The 19,484-nt window shown below is 52.0% G+C and overlaps 1 long non-coding RNA gene across 1 annotated transcript; it reads left to right on the top strand.

Moving 5' to 3' along the window:
- Nucleotides 1–409: 409 nt before the first annotated feature.
- LOC132003864 (uncharacterized) lies at nucleotides 410–12,791 on the top strand. The gene is made up of 5 exons (XR_009400342.1): nucleotides 410–603; nucleotides 3,050–3,199; nucleotides 6,688–6,744; nucleotides 10,376–10,423; nucleotides 12,636–12,791. It is a non-coding gene; the product is annotated as an uncharacterized LOC132003864 (long non-coding RNA).
- The last annotated feature ends 6,693 nt before the right edge of the window (nucleotides 12,792–19,484 follow it).

Below are 19,484 nucleotides of genomic sequence, written 5' to 3'. Positions count from 1 at the left end.
CTGAGGCTGATGGCATTCTGTTGCCATCATCTCCTGGGGGCTGGGGCCCTGGCGTGGGGACCTCCTGTTCTGCTCACAGCAGAGTAAAGAATGCTTTCTCCCATGACAGTGTGCGGACCCCCCCCCCGCCCATGGTTTTCAAACCTGGGGAAAGTTTCTAAAACATTGCATAGCTGGCTGATTTTCAAGCAGAGGTAGGCAGAGGTTTGTGTGAAACAGTGAGTGGAGCTGTCTTTGTGCCAACAGGAGGGTCATCCTGGAGGTCAGATGATGGAGGACAGAGGTAGGGCCAAGACACAACTTCAAGTTCCAGGCCAAGTTCCAGAGGCCGGGAGGTGAACAGCTCCAACCGGGCCGTCAGAGTGGGTGTGGCCTCTTCAAGCCTCCCCAACTTGGAATTCTGCTTCTAGCTCAAGCTTCCCCGGCTCCTCCACACCAGAGAGGTCCCCAGGAATCCAGGAAGGAGAGGCAGGTTGAGAAAGAGGGAATGAGTGGCACCAGGGCCCCGCCCCCACTGACTCACCGGAAGGGAATGGAAACAGGGCGTGGGCTGAAGCTGCCAGGGCCCAGTCTCGCCCTCTTAGGGCCTCACCTGGCTCAGAGGTGAGTCCCACCTGCCAAACCCTGGGAAGGCTCTCTCTTTGGGGGTAAAAGTCCCTGCTGCCTCCACCCAGGGAGGGTGGAGGGGAGCTGGGAGAGCAGGAAGAAATTGGGTTAACGATCAGTCAGGACTCTCTGGCCCAAGCCTGGGGTGCTGGGAGGCATCTCTCAAAGGAAGTTGCGAAATCTTCCTTGGGACTAATTTGGGTTTTGGTTTGGGGCCAACCAGCCTATCTTTATGGCTCTGAGAATGTTTTCAAGTAGTAGACATTCCTTCCAAGACATTGCTCAGCGAACACGAAACTCCTCAGCCCCTCACCCCTCCCCCTTCCCTGGGTCAGCCGGCTCAGCCACACTGACAAGGTTTCGAATTTGAAAAGGAAGTGATTGGCAGCAAAGAAGACAAAGGGCTGATTTCCTTCATATACAAATAATGGGGGCATCTGTGGAGTGCTCCGTACAGGAGGGCAGCCGTTCTGAACACTTTGTGTGCAAATAACCCCTTTCCCAGAGGATGACGCTGAGGCACGCTGAGGCTAAGCGGCCCGCTGAGGCTAAGCGGCCCAGCCATCCAGCAGAACGAGAACTTGACCCAGGCAGGACAAGGACAGAGAGAGAAAGAGCAAAGGATACAAACGGAGGATGCCCAGAAGGGAAAAAAACAAAAACAAACTATATTCACAATCAAAGAAATCAACGCTATCCATTGGGGATGTCTTCAATTGGTAAACGTTGTAATGATTTATAATACTTCCGAGCTTGCCAGAATAGTGTTGAGCAGGTGCCCCGCTGCTGGTGGGCGTGTCCATTTGTACAACCTTTCGGGAATGCTGGATGGCTGTTTGGCAGGACCTACCAAATGCCTTTAAAGGCCAGCAGTTCCCCCTCCCCCCAACCCCCTACCCCTCGGTCCAGCTGTTCTCCCTCCCGTGAATCTTCCTGAAGAGACTGATCAGAGGCACAGCAGACAGGAACATATAAAGCTGTCCAGGGGCGCCTGGCTGGCTCAGTCACAAGAGCATGCATCTCTTGATTTTAGGGTCCTGAGTTTGAGCCCCATGTGGGGTGTAGAGGTTACTTAAATAAATTAAAACTTAAAACAATTCAGGGCACTATTCACACTGGTGGGAAGGGAGAAAAAATATGCAAACTCCAACAAAGGAGAATAACTAAAGAGATTATGGACAGATTTGCTAAGGAGTGATTTTTTTTAAATTTTATTTATTTGAGAGAGAGGGAGAGAGATCACAAGTAGGCAGAGAGGCAGGCAGAGAGAGAGGGGGGAGAAAGCAGGCTCCCTGCAGAGCAGAGAGCCCAATGCAGGGCTCGATCCCAGGATCCCGGGATCATGATCTGAGCCGAAGGCAGAGGCTTTAACCCACTGAGCCACCCAGGTGCCCCCAAGGAGTGATTTTTTAAACCTGTTGTAATGACACACAAAAACGGCAGGATATAAGACTATTTTTTTTAAAGATTAAAAAAAAAGATTTTATTTATTTATTTGACAGACATTGATCACAAGCAGGCAGAGAGGCAGGCAGAGGAGTGCAGGGAAGCAGGCTCCCCGCTGAGCAGAGAGCCCATGTGGGGCTTGATCCCAGGACCCTGAGATCATGACCTGAGCCGAAGGCAGAGGCTTAACCCACTGAGCCACCCAGGTGCCCTTTTTTAAAAAATATTTTATTCATTTATTTGACAGAGAGAGACACAGTGAAAGAGAGAACACAAGCAGAGGGAGTGAGATAAGGAGAAGCAGGCTCCCCACTGAGTAAGGAGCCTGATGCAGGGATCAAATCCAGGACCCCAAGATCATGACCTGAGCTGAAGGCAGACACTTAATGACTGAGCCACCCAGGCACCCTTATAAACTGTATTTTGAAAGAAGGTGACATGCTTGCCAGTGAGCTCATTGAGGAGTCTTGAACTACAGCTGACCCTCGAACAAAATGGATTTAAACTGTGCAGGTCCACTTATTTTCAGATTTTTAAGATTTTATTTATTTATTTGACAGATAGAGATCACAAGTAGACAGAGAGGCAGACAGAAAGAGAGAGGAGGAAGCAGGCTCCTTGCTGAGCAGAAAGCCCAATGCTGGGCTCAATCCCAGGACCCTGGGATCATGATCTGAGCGGAGGGCAGAGGCTTTAATCCACTGAGCCAGCCAGTAACTCAGGCGCCCCTATTTTCAGATTTTTTTTAAAAAAATATTTTATTTATTTTATTTGACAGACAGAGATCACAAGTAGACAGAGAGGCAGGCAGAGAGAGAAGGGGAAGCAGGCTCCCCGCTGAGCAGAGAGCCTGATGTGGGGCTCGATCCCAGGACCCTGAGATCATGACCTGAGCTGAAGGCAGAAGCTTAACCCACTGAGCCACCCAGGTGCCCCTATTTTCAGATTTTTAAAAAATAAATCCAGCACAGCACTGTAAATGTATTTTCTCCTGCAGGGTTTCAGGAGACCACACTGTTGTCTTCAGCTGAATGTGAAATGCATCCCAAACTCAGAGAAATGGCTGTATAAACAGAGACCGGGGGAGAGATAGAGCCGAGAGCACAGGAACCAAGGGAGACGAGACGAGAGCTGCAGTGTCTAGATGGTAGGGTGCGTGGGAGTTCTCTGCATAATTCTCACAGCCGCTCTGGGTGTTTGCAAGGGGCCATCATAGAATGTTGGGGAGAGTGGCAAGTTATTTCATCTTTCTGTTGTCTGTGTCTGTGTCTTTAAAACCAAGAACCAAGACAAAGAACACAAGTTACTTTGTTTTTTATGTTTATATTCAATGCTCAGGAATTCCCAGTGCTAAGAGGTGGCGGCCCAGGGGACCTGCCCCTAAGCAAGGGACGAACAGGCTGTCCTTGCGGGAGGGTGCAGAGCTCTGGCAAGCTTAGGGCTGGCCTCCGCAGGCAGAAACACTGAGGGTTCCTCAGGAGGAGCCCCTTACAGGAGGAACGGCTCCTGCCTTTGTCCCTCAGTCCCTTTTCCAGATGCCCATGTCACTTCTTAGCGAGCTGCCACTCAACTTGCAAGGCACCCCTTTGGGGTCCTTAGTGCTCCCCATTCCTTCTTCTACTTCCTGCCCTGCACTCCCAGAAGAGAGTCTGGTCAGGGATGGTGGGACTTGTGGAGAAGAAAAGAGCAGAAAGGGAGAGGAGGATCGTGTGGACATATCTGTGCAGCAGAGGAGGGAGATGCAGCTCCTGGCCAGAGCTCTGGGCCTCAACTGCCTGGTTCCTGAGACAGGGGTCAGGCCCCTCCCTCTTCCTGTCTTATAGCAAGGCAGTACCAGTACGGAGTCCAACAGGTGAATGCAAATCCCAGTCTCACCGCTCCCTTGTGAGCCTGGACAAGCATTTTCTCCTTTCTGAGCTTTTATGGACTCATCTGGAAAATGGGGCTGTCCTGAGCCGTGAAGGAGAAAACCCACAACAGAGGTGTGCTGTGGCTTCTGCAGAGGGCTCCATAGTCAATCACTGACCTTCTACTCATCCGAAGTCTCCTATGTGGCCGCGATGCTTCTAGACAGAGAAACAGCGGGGAACAACAAACACTCTTTTGCAGTTTACAATCCGGTGATTTTTATTATCAGTTCATGTGGTCAAAAGCCCTTGACTTATTCAGAGGTTCTGGGGTTGAATATAAGACCCTGGACGTAGAAAAGCAGTGTAATCAGTGGAAAGGGCAAGGAGTGTCTGTTCAGATCCTGTCAGGTGCCGGAGCCTGGGTGCCTTCTCACAGGGACGCTCAGGGGAAAAGGATCCCAGATTCCTTCTAGGAGCCACACAACAGGGCCTCCAGGAGAATGAGAGGGTCAAGTGCAGGACAACGCTATCCTCTTGTCCCTTTGGGAGCTAGTGTCCCTTTAGGGCCCCTGCCAAAACACAATGACATATTTCTGGATTTCTCTGCCTCTCCCTAGGGCCCTCCACTTCCTCTGAGGTGGCCTTGGTTCTTCCAGCCTGGCAGACAGAAGGGCAGAGAGTGCTCCTTCATCCAATGGGGAGGGTTCCTCAGGCAGAACTCTGAGGCCAGAGTGTCTAGAGGTTGCTGGTGGCCTCTGGCTGCTCTGTCTATGGACCCCACCCATGGCCTGGGCATATGCTATGTGAAATTTTGCACAAGAAAGATCTTTAACCACAGTGTGTTAAGACCACTGTCTCCAGGCCCTGTCTTCCCTTTCACTCTTGCCCTGGCACAGGGTGGTGTTAATGTGGCCCCAGGCATTGGAGAACTACGGATACCACAGGGAGACAAGCTGGAGCTAGGGTTTCTTTGGGCCGAGTGGGTTATACTGACACAGTCCACAGGTGCTTCCTTGTATAGGTAAGTTGTTTCTAGCCATCTCAGTGTGGGTGGGATCGGTTTCCAGGAATCCTCCTTCCTCCCAGGGCAGACTCACCTGCCAGGTGTCAGTACAAGGAGGTTAAGGACCAAGGATGGAATCCTGTGGTTCCAGGTGGCACGTGGGTTAGGGATGAAAAGCAGGCTTGAAATGTAAGAAGTCTCACTCGTCAAGTATGCAAAATGTACCCGCAGTCTGTCTGCTCTGTCCCACACCCTGCCCGTGGTACCTGGGAAACCGGAAGGCCAGAGCTCGCTGCAGTGGGGCTGGGGGCACCTTTCCCAGTGGGGGGCTCCCTTCCCACCTCTGCCAACGTGGCTGATCCCAGAGGCTCTGCCTACCTTGAATGTCCTATTTCTCATCCTCGGATGAGATGTGTGTGTTGTTGTTGTTTTTAAAGATTTTTTAATTTATTTGACAGAGAGGGATCCCAAGTAGGCAGAGAGGCAGGCAGAGACAGAGAAGAAGAAGCAGGCTTCCCGCCGAGCAGAGAGCCCCGTGTAGGTCTTGATCCCAGGACTCTGGGATCATGACCTGAGCAGAAGGCAGAGGCTTAACACCCCAAGCCACCCAGGTGCCCCGGGATGTGTGTTTTTGAAGGAAAGACTGCAAAGTAGAGAATGCTTTGGAAAAGTATGTGATCTTTCCCTATTTGCCTGTTTTGAAAAAGCAGATTTCTCTTGCACGTGGAACTTTCACACTCACCACACCCCGCTGATTTCGATTTAATAGGGGGTATGAGTTTGGCAGTGGAGATGGACTTCAAAACAAAGACTTCGAAGCCACTTGCACTTCCTACACAGGACCTGGGACAAGTTGCTGAGCTCTGGGAGCCTCAGTTCCCCCAGCCTGTAAAACGGGAATAATCATGATACCTATGTCATAAGGCTTATTGTGGGGACTGGACGGGGTAATGCGTGCACAGTACTCAAATCCAGGCCTGATACATAGACACTGTTCAATACCATTAGCTGATTTTTGCTAATATTATTTTTTAGTAATTTTTTTATATTATTCCCAACACCACTGTAAGGAGAGAGCTAGCACATTATAAGCCCTCTGCATGTGAGGTAAGACAGGGAAAAAATAAGGCCATGTGAAGAGAGGAGTGTCTTAATCACAGTTCCCAGAATCAGGTCCTGATTTAGGTGACAACACTGTACGCAGGAGGCAGATCCCGGGAGACTGGTAAAGGAAGGGGGGAACGCAGACAGAGGAGGCAAAAAAACCAGGTAAGGCTGCGAGGCTGGGGAGAGATCTCCCCAGGGCAGCTCCCCCATGACCCCTCAGGGGACTGAGCCATGCATTCCAACGTATCTCGACCTGAGCTAAGATGTTAGGCTTTCAGGCTCCCCAATGTGTTAGTCACCAACGAAGGGCCATCCCGGGTTAGGGACACTTCCAGCTCTCCTCAAGAAGGGAAAAATAGCTCCAGTCCTTTGAAAACAGGCCCCTTTGAAGAATATCAGGCATGGACAGTTAGAAGCCAAAACACACTCAGTCCAGGGCAGAGGTGCCCTGGAAATAGCACCTATTTTGAGATGGGACCAGGGCATAGCACAGAAACAGGAGCTGCTCCAGGACAGAAGTGTAGATCTGGAATTCAGAGATAGTGAACAGGCTTCAAAAGAGATGCGCGTGTTCATTCACAATACTCCGTCCTTGAATCCTGTTCTTCTCACTGAATAGCTTGTCCAGGAGTTCAACCCAGAGTGTAGACCACTGCCCTGTTCTCTTTTTAACAGCCGCAGTGTTCATGGAGTGGATATATTATCATGGAGCTCACTGTCTTCTATTGACGGGTATGTACGTTGTTTCCAATCTCCTGCTATTACCAAAACAAAACAAAACAAAACAAAAAATACTACGGTATAATATCCTTGCGGTAGTATCATCTGTACATATGCAAATGTTCTTGCAGGGTAAGTTCCTAGGAGGGCGTTTTCAGGGCAAAAGGCACGTGCACTTTAAAATTTTTGATAGTAGCTGTACCAGTTTACACTCCCACCAGTAATGTGTGAGAGGACTTGTCTCCCACACCCACGCCAACACAGTATTATTGAAGCTTTGGGTCATTGCCAATCTGATACACGAAAAATGGCATTGGGCCGTAGTTTCAATTTGCACTTCTATTTTGAATAAGACTAAACATCTTTTCATAAGTTGAAGAGTCATTCGTGTCTCCTGTTCCATGGACTGTTCGTTCATATTCTTGTTCATTTCCCTATTGCAGTTTTATTTGTCTTATTGACTTACTGGAACTCTTTACATATTCAGGAAATTTGAGTCTTGAGAAACATGACTCAAAGGTGGAAGCAGAAGTATATTCATCCCAAAGGCTGCCCATGAATTCTGTTACCTAAATCTCATGGCCTTTCCAAAGCTCTTTCCAATGTCTGGTTCTACACTTACTTCTGTGTGTTAGTTCATATTCTCTCAACACATTCTTTGCTTGTTTTGCTTCAGCTTAACTTACCAGAGTGGATTTCAGTGGTTTAAGGAAAACTGATGTATATTCCCTCCCTTACCAGATCAGGGTTCCAGGGAGAAGAGTGTGAGTTGTGGTCTCCTTCCTCTACCCAGGACTGTCTGCCTTCTATGCAGCATGTCTCACTACCAGGTCCAAGGTTACGGGGGACCCCAGCAAGCATTTTCAGGCTCCTCTACCCTGTCCTTACGTCTAGGTCACGGTCCCGATCTTTTCATTTGGAAGATGATAGAACTAATTGATCTAAAGAGAGCTATCCCGAGCTTTTCCAGTCCTGGGAATACGAACAGATCTCCCTTGACAATTATGTCTCTGGACTGTCACCTTCGTAGACAGAGACATGGCTCAGAGCAGACGGTCACCAGGTTGTGCTCTGAGTTAGGGGCACCCACCAGCCCGGAACATTCATTCTGGATTGTTGTTGAGTGTTTGTTCATCCTGTCGGCAAACATTCCTGAACGGCTGGGTACCGTGGCACGCAGACAGGGCCGTTCAACCAGGGGACACCAAACCCCATCTGAAGTACGGGGGACAGAGAGGCCATAGGGAGAGCGTCCCAGTGTAAGGGGGTGTTTGGTCAGGAGACTGTTCCCTGAGCCAGACCGGGGAAGAACCGAAACCACAGGGAAAAGTGGATGCGAGGCAGTGGGAATGGCATGCAAAAGGCCTTGAAGCAGGAGGAGGCCGCCAAGGAGCAGGAAACTGCTGGAAGGCAGCCTGGCTGGAAGCAAGAGCAGGAGGGGAGTCAGGCTGTGAGGCTGAACTCGGGTGGGATCCAAGTCTCCTGAGGCTTGGGTCACGGCTGGCTGCGCGGACCATGGAGACGAGATTTCATTCTGAGAATTACCTGGGATACCTGGGTGTCCATTCAGGTTTTACCTGCTTGATGTTGTCATCATGAGGGATGACGGGAAGAGGGGGGACTTGTAGGAAATTCCACTCCTCAGATGGCTTCAGAAAGGCTCTTAAAAAAAATTGTAGCAGAAGCTGTCATCGAACCCCATCCCAGGTTGCACCCAAGAAGTGCGTTCTCAGTGACACACTGCACCCCCGGGGAGCCTCAGAATGGAGCTTATCATCCCCAGCCCCGGAGCAGCCAACGCCGGGGTTGGGGGGGGGGAATCGGTGGGTCAGCACCCACCTGGCTGGCCATGGGACTGGGCTCACTCTGGGGAGCTCTGCAGGGCAGGGAGCCCCAGGTGCCCACAGGGGAGGCCTGTCCACCAAGGTGCCCATCTGGGCTCTCCTCCCCACCACCCCCCATCTCACCTCACCACGCATCTATGGGGGTTTTCTGGATCACCCTCACACAGGCCACCTGCACTCAGAATCTTGTCTTGGGGTGGGGGACCTAAGGCAGAGCTCTTGCAAGAGATCTAATGCTGTCCTATTCCCACACCCCACGGGGTGTGACTTGGGATTCCCACCCTGTAAATTCCACAAGTGGCTGGGGACCCATCCTTACCACTGAACTCATTGTTGAGTGCAAGCAGAGCACCTACAAGTGGGAGGCTCATGCAGAGAAGGCCAGGGAGCCAGAGGGACTGAGGCCAGGGAGAGACTGGGCCAGCTCTCCTGGGCCCAGAGTCCAAAACCTTTTACCAGGTAACTGGGCCAAAGGTGTCAACATGGGTCGCTTTGTAGGGCTCCATGCTGTCCACAGCAATCCTGCTAAACTGGCTGGGGAACCTGTCTGGCTGGGTGCAAGGCCCCTGGGACCCTGGTCCACCCATTCGGGGCAGGTGGCTCAGACAGGGCCATGGAGGCATTCTCGGTTCCAGGCCCCTCCCTGGACAGGGCCCACTCCAGATCTGCCCTAGTGCCACACCCTGGTTCAGTCGTTAGCTCTTCTAAAAACCAGGAAGGGACTCCAGAATCTGATTTTCCTCCTTGAACACTTCCAGCGTTCCGTGTCCAGCCAGGCCAGAGCTGATGATACAGCGACAGGCAATGTGGCTCTCCTGCCTAATTGGATGGGACTTTTGGCTTAGTCTGGGGGCCAGGCGTGAAGCCCATGTTCCCATCTTCAAAGCCTTGAGGTCTGGGCAGGGAACAAGCAGCGGGAAGCTCTGAGGGCCTAGGGCAGAGAGGCAGGTTGAGGGGGTAGATGGGGAAGGTGGCTCAGAGAGGGTGGCCTGCCAATACTAGTTCCAGCAGGGGACAGCAAGTGCAAAGGTCCCGAGGCAGGAAAGAGCAGACACTTTGAAACTCCAAAAGGGAGGCTGGCAGGGGAGAAAAACAGGGCAGGAGAAGGAAGCAGGGCCACATTGTAGGGCCAAGAAGCCACGGGTGACAAGTGACTTCTGGGTGTGTGGCCAGAACTAAATTTCTGTTTCTAATAGACTCCTATGCAGGCAGGACTTGGGAGCCGAACAAGATGAAGGTAGCCTGGTAGCCGGGCTGTACCCCTTTTCACCCCCCATTGCTGCCCTATTTACACTTGAGGAAAGGGGTCTCAAAGAGGGGAAAGAGATGGCCTGAGGCTCCCCAAACAGCTGACCCCACAGTGTGCTTCTCACCATCCCACACACCTCGAAGTGGCTGCTGTGGTACCCTTCCTGTCAATGAGAATGTCTGGTCCCTCTGAGAAGGAAGATTGGAAGAGAAGGTAGGAGGAAAATGGAAGGAAGGAGAAGGATTTATCCCCACTTGCCTGGTGGTCCCGGTTCAGGGGCACAAGGCCTGTGGCCTTGTCTCACTACCCTGTGTTCTCACAGGTTTGGGTTTGTTTAACATACTCATCTCCCTGGTCAGGAAGCAAGGACCCTGAACCGTGCACCAGAATTAAGAGGCAAGTGAAGGAATAAAGTCAGATCTCACCTTCCTCCGCTTATCGGCTCCGTTGGGCCCCAACTCCACCCACGAGGCCCAGTGTGATCTGACCTTGGATCTGACACCCACTGCGCTGACCTCACCTCCTCCTGCTTAACCCCTCTGGTCTTCAGGTTCCTAAACTGGAAGGAGTTCCTCCGAGATCCCTTCAGCAAGAAAGGGTAAGCCCAGCCTGCTGGCTCCTCGCCCAGGGCTCAGTCGACTCCAGCTGGTGCTTCCCACCGAAACCCCATCACCAGCAGCCTCCAATGCTAAGACTGGGGCCTCCGAGGGGCCATGCTCCCTGACATGGGTCCCAAGTGCTGTGGTTCTCACTCTTCTCTAGGGAGAAGGTTGAGAAACAAAGGTCCCTTGTGCTAAAAAAAATCTCTCATGTCCTCAAGCAAGACCCTGTCCCTTGCGGGCCTCAGTTTCCCCTTCAGTGAGGAGGGAGATGAGGGTCCTGTGTCGCTTTGAGAGCCGGCGATCTGGGGAGGCAAAGACACATTCCCAGAATCCCCCGGAGTCCTGAGAACGCCCACGCCCCTTGTCCCAGCAATCCTGAGAAAAGGCCAGGCTGATAAGGCTGTGGGTGGCCAGATGACAACATTCTTGGGACTCAGATGAAGTGGGCGGGGCCCACCCATTCAGCTGCACATAATTCAGGGCAATGGGGGCAGCAGCCATGTGGGCCACAGACAGCCAGCCTGCCTGCCCTTCCCGGCATCCCGGCATTTCAGGGATGCCACAGAAACCCGGGCCACAGCAGGGAGCCATGCAGTCATCTTGCAAGGTTTCGAGGAAAGAATGCCAGTCCTGTGGGAGGGGACACTGGGTCTGGCCTCCCTCCCACCCCTATCTTGGCTCCCTTCGAGGCTCATTCCCAGGAAACACTCCTGCACCTTCTCCTAGTCGGCGGGTGGGGCGAGGCCGGGGTTGGGGGGAGTCGGGGGGGGGTGGCCGCATGGCCCTGTCTTTAGCCTGGGTAGACCAAGACCACTGCCTGCCCTCCTGACCACCTCCAGCCCACAGGAGAATCTGAAACAGCCTCTCCTCTAGGCCCAGCACTGCATCTTAGCCACCACGCCTAAAGTTCCACCATCACGGCCCAGTCCTTGACAATTACGGCATCACTTTGGGTGAAAAATGTCAGTTTCTCTGCTGCAAATTATAAGTGGGAGGAAGAACAGACGGCTTTGTTTTCACGCATGGTCACAAATGCCCAGAGAAAGTGTCTGTGAAGCGTCTTTACAGTCCTCTGTAAAGAGGACCTGCGGGCTGCCCCTGTGGATTAGGGGAAGGGGGACCCCACCATCGGCTAAGCTGGAGAGTCCCAGGCTTTGGTCTGCTGCTGGTGCTGTGAGTTAAGAAGAAGGGTACGGGGCACAGGATAAACCTGAGCCGTGATAGGGCCCCTCACCAGCTGTGGGAACTTGGCCAGGGCTTTGCCTCTCTGAGGACTATTTTTCAGATAGGAGTAGTCCTAGTCCTCTTCTCCGTTGGGAGGAAGGAATAAGCATAACACCCAGAACCAGCACCTGGCGTACACTGGTCAGTAAACAGATGCATCACATCACACGGAGAGCCCCAAGCACATTTGACCTTTGAGCCCTTCTACCTTGCGGCCTGCCACCAGCAGACTCTCTCTCCAAAGGGGGGAGATCCTGGGGTCCCCGTTCCTAGTGGATGGCATTGGGGTGAGCACCTCATGAGGGAGTGAGCTCCCCATCAGTGCAGGAGGCAGGTTATCCAAAGGCTGGAATGGGCCTTTGGATGGAGAGAGAGGAAGGCTGTAGGGACTGGGAACCTAGGCAGAGCCTCTGCAGCCCAGCCGGCCCCACTCAAGGGATCATTCACAGTTGCTCTGAGAACTGATCCTGGGCTGGGCCCTGCCGGGAAGGCAGTAGGAAAGGCAGCAGACGTGGTCCCCATCCCTGGGACACTGGGGTCAGCAGGGAAGCAGGAATTTGAGCAAGAAGGCTCAGGAACACTGTTTTTCTCCTTAACATTCAACCCATCTTTTCCTTTCCAATGTCAGCAACTGCTATCTCGCTTCGATGGCTGGAGACTCATTCTCTGCCCCTTACAGTACACATTTTTTAAATATATTGATTAGCATTAAAAAATGATGAATCCTTTCAGATATTCAGAAAAGTATAAAGAAACATAACAAGGGGTGCCTGGGTGGCTCAGTCAGTTAAATGTCTGCCTTCGGCTCAGGTCATGATCCTGGGGTCCTGGGATGGAGCCCCACATCTGGCTTCTTGCTCAGCAGGGAGCCTGCTTCTACCTCTCCCTTTGCCCCACCCCCAGCTTGTGTGCTCACTCTCTCTCTCTCTCTCTCAAATAATAAAATCTTTTATTAAAAAAAGATTTTCTTTATTTACTTGACAGAGAGAGACACAGCGAGAGAGAGAGCACAAGCAGGGGGAGTGGAAGACGGAGAAGCAGACTCTCCACCGAGCAGGGAGCCCAATGCTGGGCTTGATCCCAGGACCCTGGGATCATGACTTGGCCAAAGGCAGATGCCCAACGACTGAGCCACCCAGGAACCCCTCAAATAAATAAAATCTTTAAAGAAAAAGAAGCACCAGATATTCATGTTTTCAACACACGGAGTTAACAAATGTAGACATTTTGCCATGCTTCAAATCCTCCCTGTAAAATAAAATTAGGGGTGCCTGGCTGGCTTAGTCTGTAGAGCACGTGGCTCTTGATCTCAGGGTCCTGAGTTCAAGTCCCACAATGGGTGTAGAGTTTACTTAAATACATAAATTTTAAAAATAAAAATAAAATTGGATTACACATCAGCACATGGATGGGCAAAGAAAATGTAGGTATACCCATATAGTGGAACGTTATTCAGCCTTAAAAAGTAAGGAAGAAGTGCTCCAGGCCACAGCATGGATGACTGTGGAACACATTACACTTGGTGAAGGAAGTCCGTCACAAAACACCATGCGTTGTAGGAGTCCACATGTGTGAAATGTCCAGAAGAGGCAGAGAGTGGATTTAGCGGTTGTCAGGGCATTGGGGGGTGGTGGGAGGGTGTAGAGAAGATGAGGTGTGGCTGCTTCGTGGATACCAGGTGTCCTTTTGGGGTGAAGAAAATGCTCTAAATTGAGATCATGGTGAGAATTGCACAAGTAGGGGTGCCTGGGTTGCTTAGTGGGTTAAAGCCTCTGCCTTCAGCTCAGGTCATGATCCCAGGGTCCTGGGATCGAGCCCCGCATCGGGCTCTCTGCTCAGCTGGGAGCCTGCTTCTCTTCCTTTCTCTGCCTGCCTCTCTGCCTACTTGTGATCTCTGTCAAATTAAAAAAAAAAAAAAAAAAAGAATTGCACAAGTCTATGTGACAAAATAAAAAGCATTGAATCGTGCACTTTATTATCTTTTTAAAGATCTTATTTATGTATTTGAGAGAGACAGAGAGAGAGAGCACGAGCAGGGAGTGGGGAAAAAGGGAAAAGCAGGCTCCCCCAGAGCAGGGAGCCTGACGTGGGATTCAAACCCAGGACTCCAGATCACGATCTGATCCAAAGGCAGATGCTTAACCACCTGAGCCACCAAGGCACCCCTGAATTGTACGATTTAAATCCGTGAATTTGGGGATATGTGAATTACATCTCATTAGAGATGTATATTAGTTTGCGGGGGCTGCTCTAACAAAGCCCCACACACGGAAACCTTGATAGAAATCTCCTGTGTCACTGTCCTGGAGGCCACAAGTCCAATGACAGTGTCACCAGGGCTGTGAGGGAAGGATCTGTCTCAGGTCTGTCTCCTCAGCATGCAGATGGCTCTCTGGTTTCTGTGCATGCTTGTCTCTGTGTCCACATTTCCCTTTTATGTAAGCACTCCAGTGATGTTAGAGTTGGCTCGCCTGAATGACCTCATTTTGACTCGACTGCCCCTGTGAAGACCCCGTCTCCAAATAAGGAGACGTGATTATCATTCTTGTCGCCACGGCAATTGACGCAGAGCAAGAAGGATGGACTTGAGGCTCCCTGACCCCAAGATCCAAGCCTGAAGCATCCCCTGACCCTCCACAAGACTTGGCCACCCACATGCCAGACCCTTGATTAGAAATCACCCTCTGCCCTATGGTCCCAGGGCCAACCTCTAGAAGAGCCTGGCCGGCGCTGCAAAGGTCCCAAAGCCCCGGAGGCCACAGGAATGGAACACAGGTAGGAAGCATGGGGGCAGGGGAGAAAAATAAAAACCCAGCTTCGGAGACCATAAGGGAAGGCCACTTGCCCTCAGAGCTTGTCAGTTGGCCGAGAGCAGAGGCCTGAGCCCCATGGAGCCAGAGCCGTGTGTTGTGGTTGCTTGTGACAGGAAAGGGCAGCAGGGGCACCTGAGCCACCGTCTTCTCCAAGAAGTACCCTAGACCAGTGGTCTTGCTGAAAGCTAGTCCTGCCCCCTACAAGGCTGAGGCCACCAACAAGCTCAGGACTGAGGAGGGCAGCCAGGTCACGGCCAAGGATAGAGCAAGCCTCTCTGCTCTCTGTAAGACCTTCCTGAAGGAGAGAAGGCTTCATGGCTAGCTGTCTCGGAGGGCAGCTGGACCCAAGCCTCCCAGCCAGGGGCCATCTTCCTACCTCTGGCTCCCCACCACGTGGCCGACAGCCAGCTCTCTTGGGTGGGCTTCCTGAAAAGCAGACTCTGAAACTAGGATTTGAGGACAAGTCGTTTTGTGGGGATATGGTCCCAAAAAGTACCAGGGGGAGGGTGAGGAAGTAGACTGGGGAGAGAGGGAGGCCAAAACCATGCGCAGTAGTGAGGAGATTGCCGCTCGTCCCAGTCCCCCCGAGGCGCTGAAGAGTTGGGGCGTACCTCAGTTCTCCCACAGCAAGGTATGGAAGCTGGGGACTCACTCACCCGCTTGCTCACCCCTCACTGGTAAAAACTCCCAGAACCTCCACCTGCCCTCTCGTGGTGACAGGCACCCAGGGCCGGGGGCTGGGCAGGGACCTGGGGAACAGCCCGAGCTGCCGAACGTGAGTCCTGGCCCAAGCGCTTATCGGCTGCGTTACATTGAGCAAGTCACGATCCATGTGTGTTGACTGGGCGAACCAACCAGAATGTCAACTCATGACAGAAAGGGCTAAGTCTATTGTTCCCTGCTCTATCTGCACAGCCCGGCCCAGTGTCTGGCACGTGGAGCACTTGGTCAATATTTGTGGAATAAATGTCTCAAGACTTGTGGTGTAAATCCTTCCTTATTGATAACAGCTACCAGGGATGGAACACTTCCTCGGGGCCAGGCACAGAGCTCAGGGCTTTATGCCCCATTTTGCCCCCCTCCCCCAAGAGCTCCACGGTAGTTGTGGTCTCCTGGTACTGGGCGAGGATGGCCCAGCAAGGCAGGAAAGGGGTCTGCCTAACCACGGCCACCCAGCTCAGAAGGAACAGCAAGATTTAGGCTAGGCTCCAAAGCCCATGTTGCTTCTTTCATAGAAACTCACCTTTTAGGGGTGCCTGGGTGGCTCAGTGGGTTAAAGCCTCTGCCTTCAGCTCTGGTCATGATCCCAGGGTCCTGGGATCGAGCCCACATCGGGCTCTCTGCTCAGCGGGGAGCCTGCTTCCTCCTTTCTCTCTGTCTGCCTCTCTGCCTCCTTGTGATTTCTGTCTGTCAAATAAATAAATAAATCTTTAAAAAAAAATTCACCTTTTAGAAGAATTATGTCCTATAACTTCCATGCCACCCAGTGCATAAATCCAGAGCACAGAGCTCATGGAACACATACACATACTCGCGTGATGGCTGCCTGCACCACCTCCCAGAGCACGTCGGGCAGCCCGGCAGGCCCCCACCCTCACGACACCCTCATCCGCCAGCAGCAGCAGCTTGTCTTGTCACTTGCCTCTTCTGGAAGTTTTCACCCCTGGGTCCCTATAGCATGTGTTCGACTCCTTGAGCTCCTTGTTGCACTTCTCAGTCAGCTGTTTTTTTAGTGTCCAGTGTGCACGGGTGTGTGAAGATAGTACGGTGTGAATGACCCCATTCCTGTCTCCAGTTCTTGGCCATACAAATAAAGCTGCAGTGAACATTTTTGTACGTTTCTCTTGGTGGATGTAAGTGCCCGTTTCTGTTGGGTTGATGGCCGGGTGCGGAATGACTCCGTCGCTAGGCGCATGTCGGTTTAGTTGTAGATGTTCTCCCGAAAGCTTTTTTTTTTTTTTTTTAAAGATTTTATTTATTTATTTGAGAGAGAGATCACAAGTAGGCAGAGAGGCAGGCAGAGAGAGAGGAGAGAGGAGGAAGCTGGTTCCCTGCAGAGCAGAGAGCCCAATGTGGGGCTCGATCCCAGGACCCTGGATGATGACCTGAGCTAAAGGCAGAGGCTTAACCCACTGAGTCACCCAGGTGCCCCTACTAAAAGCATTTTGAAAGTGCTTGCACCAGTCGACCACTGCACTTCTAGCTAGCATGGTCCTTTGTCTCCTCTGGTCATTCCGGACCAGGGCCTGTGGAAGGACAGCTGATTTTGATGTGGTCTCTTATGTGCAAGGAACTTATAATCATGGAGAAGAGATCAGAGTCCCGCACCAGTGGCCACTATGGAAATTAGACTCTAAGGGTCCAAGGTGCTCTTCACTAGCCCATAATACTCTATAGTTTGCATCTAGAACTTCATTTCTCTCTCATAACAAACAGCCTGCTGGGGTTTGGGGAGTAAGTCCCCCCTCCCTCTGCTGATGAAGAAATGAGATCTGCCCAAGGTCACAGGCAAGCGTGGAAAATTTCAGGGTCTCTGAGCTCTACTGTGCGGTTCCAGAGTGAGAGCTAGTCTGGTGTCCCTCACAGTTTTGAGAGCTGTTTGGGATTCTTTGGAAGAGCAAGGAGGGTCTTGGGACTCAGGATTTCAGCTCAGTCGTGATTTCAGGGTTGTGAAATGGAGCCGTGCATCAGGCTCCGTGCTCGGTGTGGAATCTGCCTGAGTCTCTCTTGCTCTTCCTCTGCCCCTTCCCCTGCTCATGCTCACACTCTCTCTCTCAATAAAATAAAATAAAAATCTAAAAAAAGAAAAGAAGAAGAAAGAGAGAGAAAAATCCAGGAAGGTCTGGGGCCACACTGGGTGTGAGTCCTGGCTCTCCCACTCACTGTGAACTTGGGCAAGTTACCGAGACCTCAGGTTCCCCATCCGCAAAATGGGGGTGATGACAGCTTTCTCCTCAGAGAGTTGTGTGAGGATTAAATGACGATGAGATGAGTTAGTGCTAGAACAGTTCCAGCACTGGGTGTTCTAGATGTTATTTTTATAATCTGTATTGCTTTTTCACTCTCTCATTATAAAAGTCATACCTATGTGCAGTTGAAAGGTCAGATAGTGACGGGGACTCTGGTCCTCATTCCTGGAGCTGCTCAGACGTCCTTTCCCCAGCCTCCCTCTTAGCCGGGACAGTCCTACTTCCCGGTGGGGCCAGTCAGGAAGGAATCCAGGTGGCTCACTCAGGGTCAGCCCCATTCGTTGGAGAGGCTGCCCAAATCCATCCAGCTGCGGGAAGCCCAAGGCATGGCCAAGTGCACGCAGGAGGGCAGTTCTGCCTGCCCTGTGACTGTGGAGCCAGGTGGATGCGCAGGGCCTGGGGTCCCTTGCCTTAGCTGTGTGACTCTGGCTTGCATGTCCAGCCACTGAGCACCCCCCGCCAGTGCCCTTGAGCGGTGGTCTTCTTTGCGGAGGACTTCAGGGGGCGGGGAGGGGGCGGGGCCTGGGTGGAGCTTAACGGCGGGAGCTGTCACGTGGAAAAGCCAGCATGTCCACAGCCTCTGCCTCTCCTGCGTCCTCACCAGACCTCTGGAGCGCAGGACCCCCGCTGAAGCCTGTGCAAGGGACCTTGTTTCTGCCAGCTTCAGGCTCTGGATCAGCCAACAGGGGTACAGACTTCAGCCTCCCAGAGCCATCGGGGGTGCGGGGAAAGCTTTTAGGGTGCTGTGTGGCCCCCCATCAAGGGCTGTAGAGATGGTGGCCACCAGGGGAGCTCACCCGGGCCCCCCATTCATTCTGAAAGCCTCTCAGGAGCCTCTACCACGTGCCAGGCATGGATTCGGACTCAGAGTGCAGAAGAAGATGAAATTAACAAGAGATCTGCCCTTACAGAGTGGACATTCTAGCGCAGGAGACAAAGCAAGGAAACTCCAGAGTGACAATGCCCATTAGTGGAGACTGGGTCCTGGGGGAAGAACATTCCAGCAGAGAGGAGCACAAGTGCAAAGATCCTGAGGAAGGATGAACTTGGAGCAGACCACTCTAGGGAGTCAGGTCACCGTGCCATTCTTATGGCCCTTGGGGGGTCCCCTCCTCTTGTAATGCACAGCTAAGCCATCAGGGTTTGTTTGTTTTTTTTAGAAAGGAAGCTCTTCCTAACATCAAACCGAACTCCCTCCCAGGGTACTGAAAGCCTAAGCCCTCTCTTTTAGGCGCCCCCTGGAACCAGAACAAGCTGGTTCCTCCTGCCTCCTCCTCACCAGCTCCAAGATAACCATCATGGTGGGGAAAGTTAATGAAACACCAATGACCTAAAGCGTCTTCCCACGAACCCAAGGCAACAGATGGGCCTATCTTATCAGCTCTGGGATGCAGTGAGAGGGGCAAAATCCTGCAAAAGAGAGTGGGCCTGGGGCATTGAGTGAAGCCTGGGGAACCGGTCTGAGAGCTCCATGCAGGGACTAGAGACTGTAGGGGAAGGGAAACAGGTGGGTGGTACTAATGAAGATACTCAAATCAGTGCCTGGTAATCAAGAGGAGACAAGAAAAAGGGAGCTTGGGAATCAAGCAAATCTTAGCTTCAGGTATGGCTTGTTCCAGCACTCTAGGTTTTGGGTAATGGTTGGTGGCTTTCCTCTCTCCTCTTATCACTTATCCCCAAATTCCAGTCACCTTTCTCTCTGTGACATGATTACATTCTCCGTAGGTCTCCCCCCTGCCATTCTTGCCACCACTCCCTCATGAGTTCATTTTCTATACATTTTAAAAACCACACCACTCCCCTGCTTAAGCCCCTCCCCACGGCATCCTGATGCCCTTAAAATAAAACAGAAACTCCTTATCAAGACCCCAAAGTCCCCTGTTAAACTCCCAACTGTGTCTCTCTGTCCTCTCTCCTCACCATTCTTCTGTCCCTTGAAGATACCATGGTCATCCCTACATTACAGACTTTGCACCTGCCATCCCCTCCTGGCACATTGTTGTCTGGCCCCCTTCTCATCAGGACAGCTCAGATGTCACCGTCCTCACCCT

The sequence above is a fragment of the Mustela nigripes genome, chromosome 16 (genome assembly GCF_022355385.1).
Source record: "Mustela nigripes isolate SB6536 chromosome 16, MUSNIG.SB6536, whole genome shotgun sequence".
Taxonomy (NCBI): domain Eukaryota; kingdom Metazoa; phylum Chordata; class Mammalia; order Carnivora; family Mustelidae; genus Mustela; species Mustela nigripes.
The sequence above is the reverse complement of the archived record's forward strand: the minus strand, read 5'-3'. Positions and strand labels throughout refer to the sequence as shown.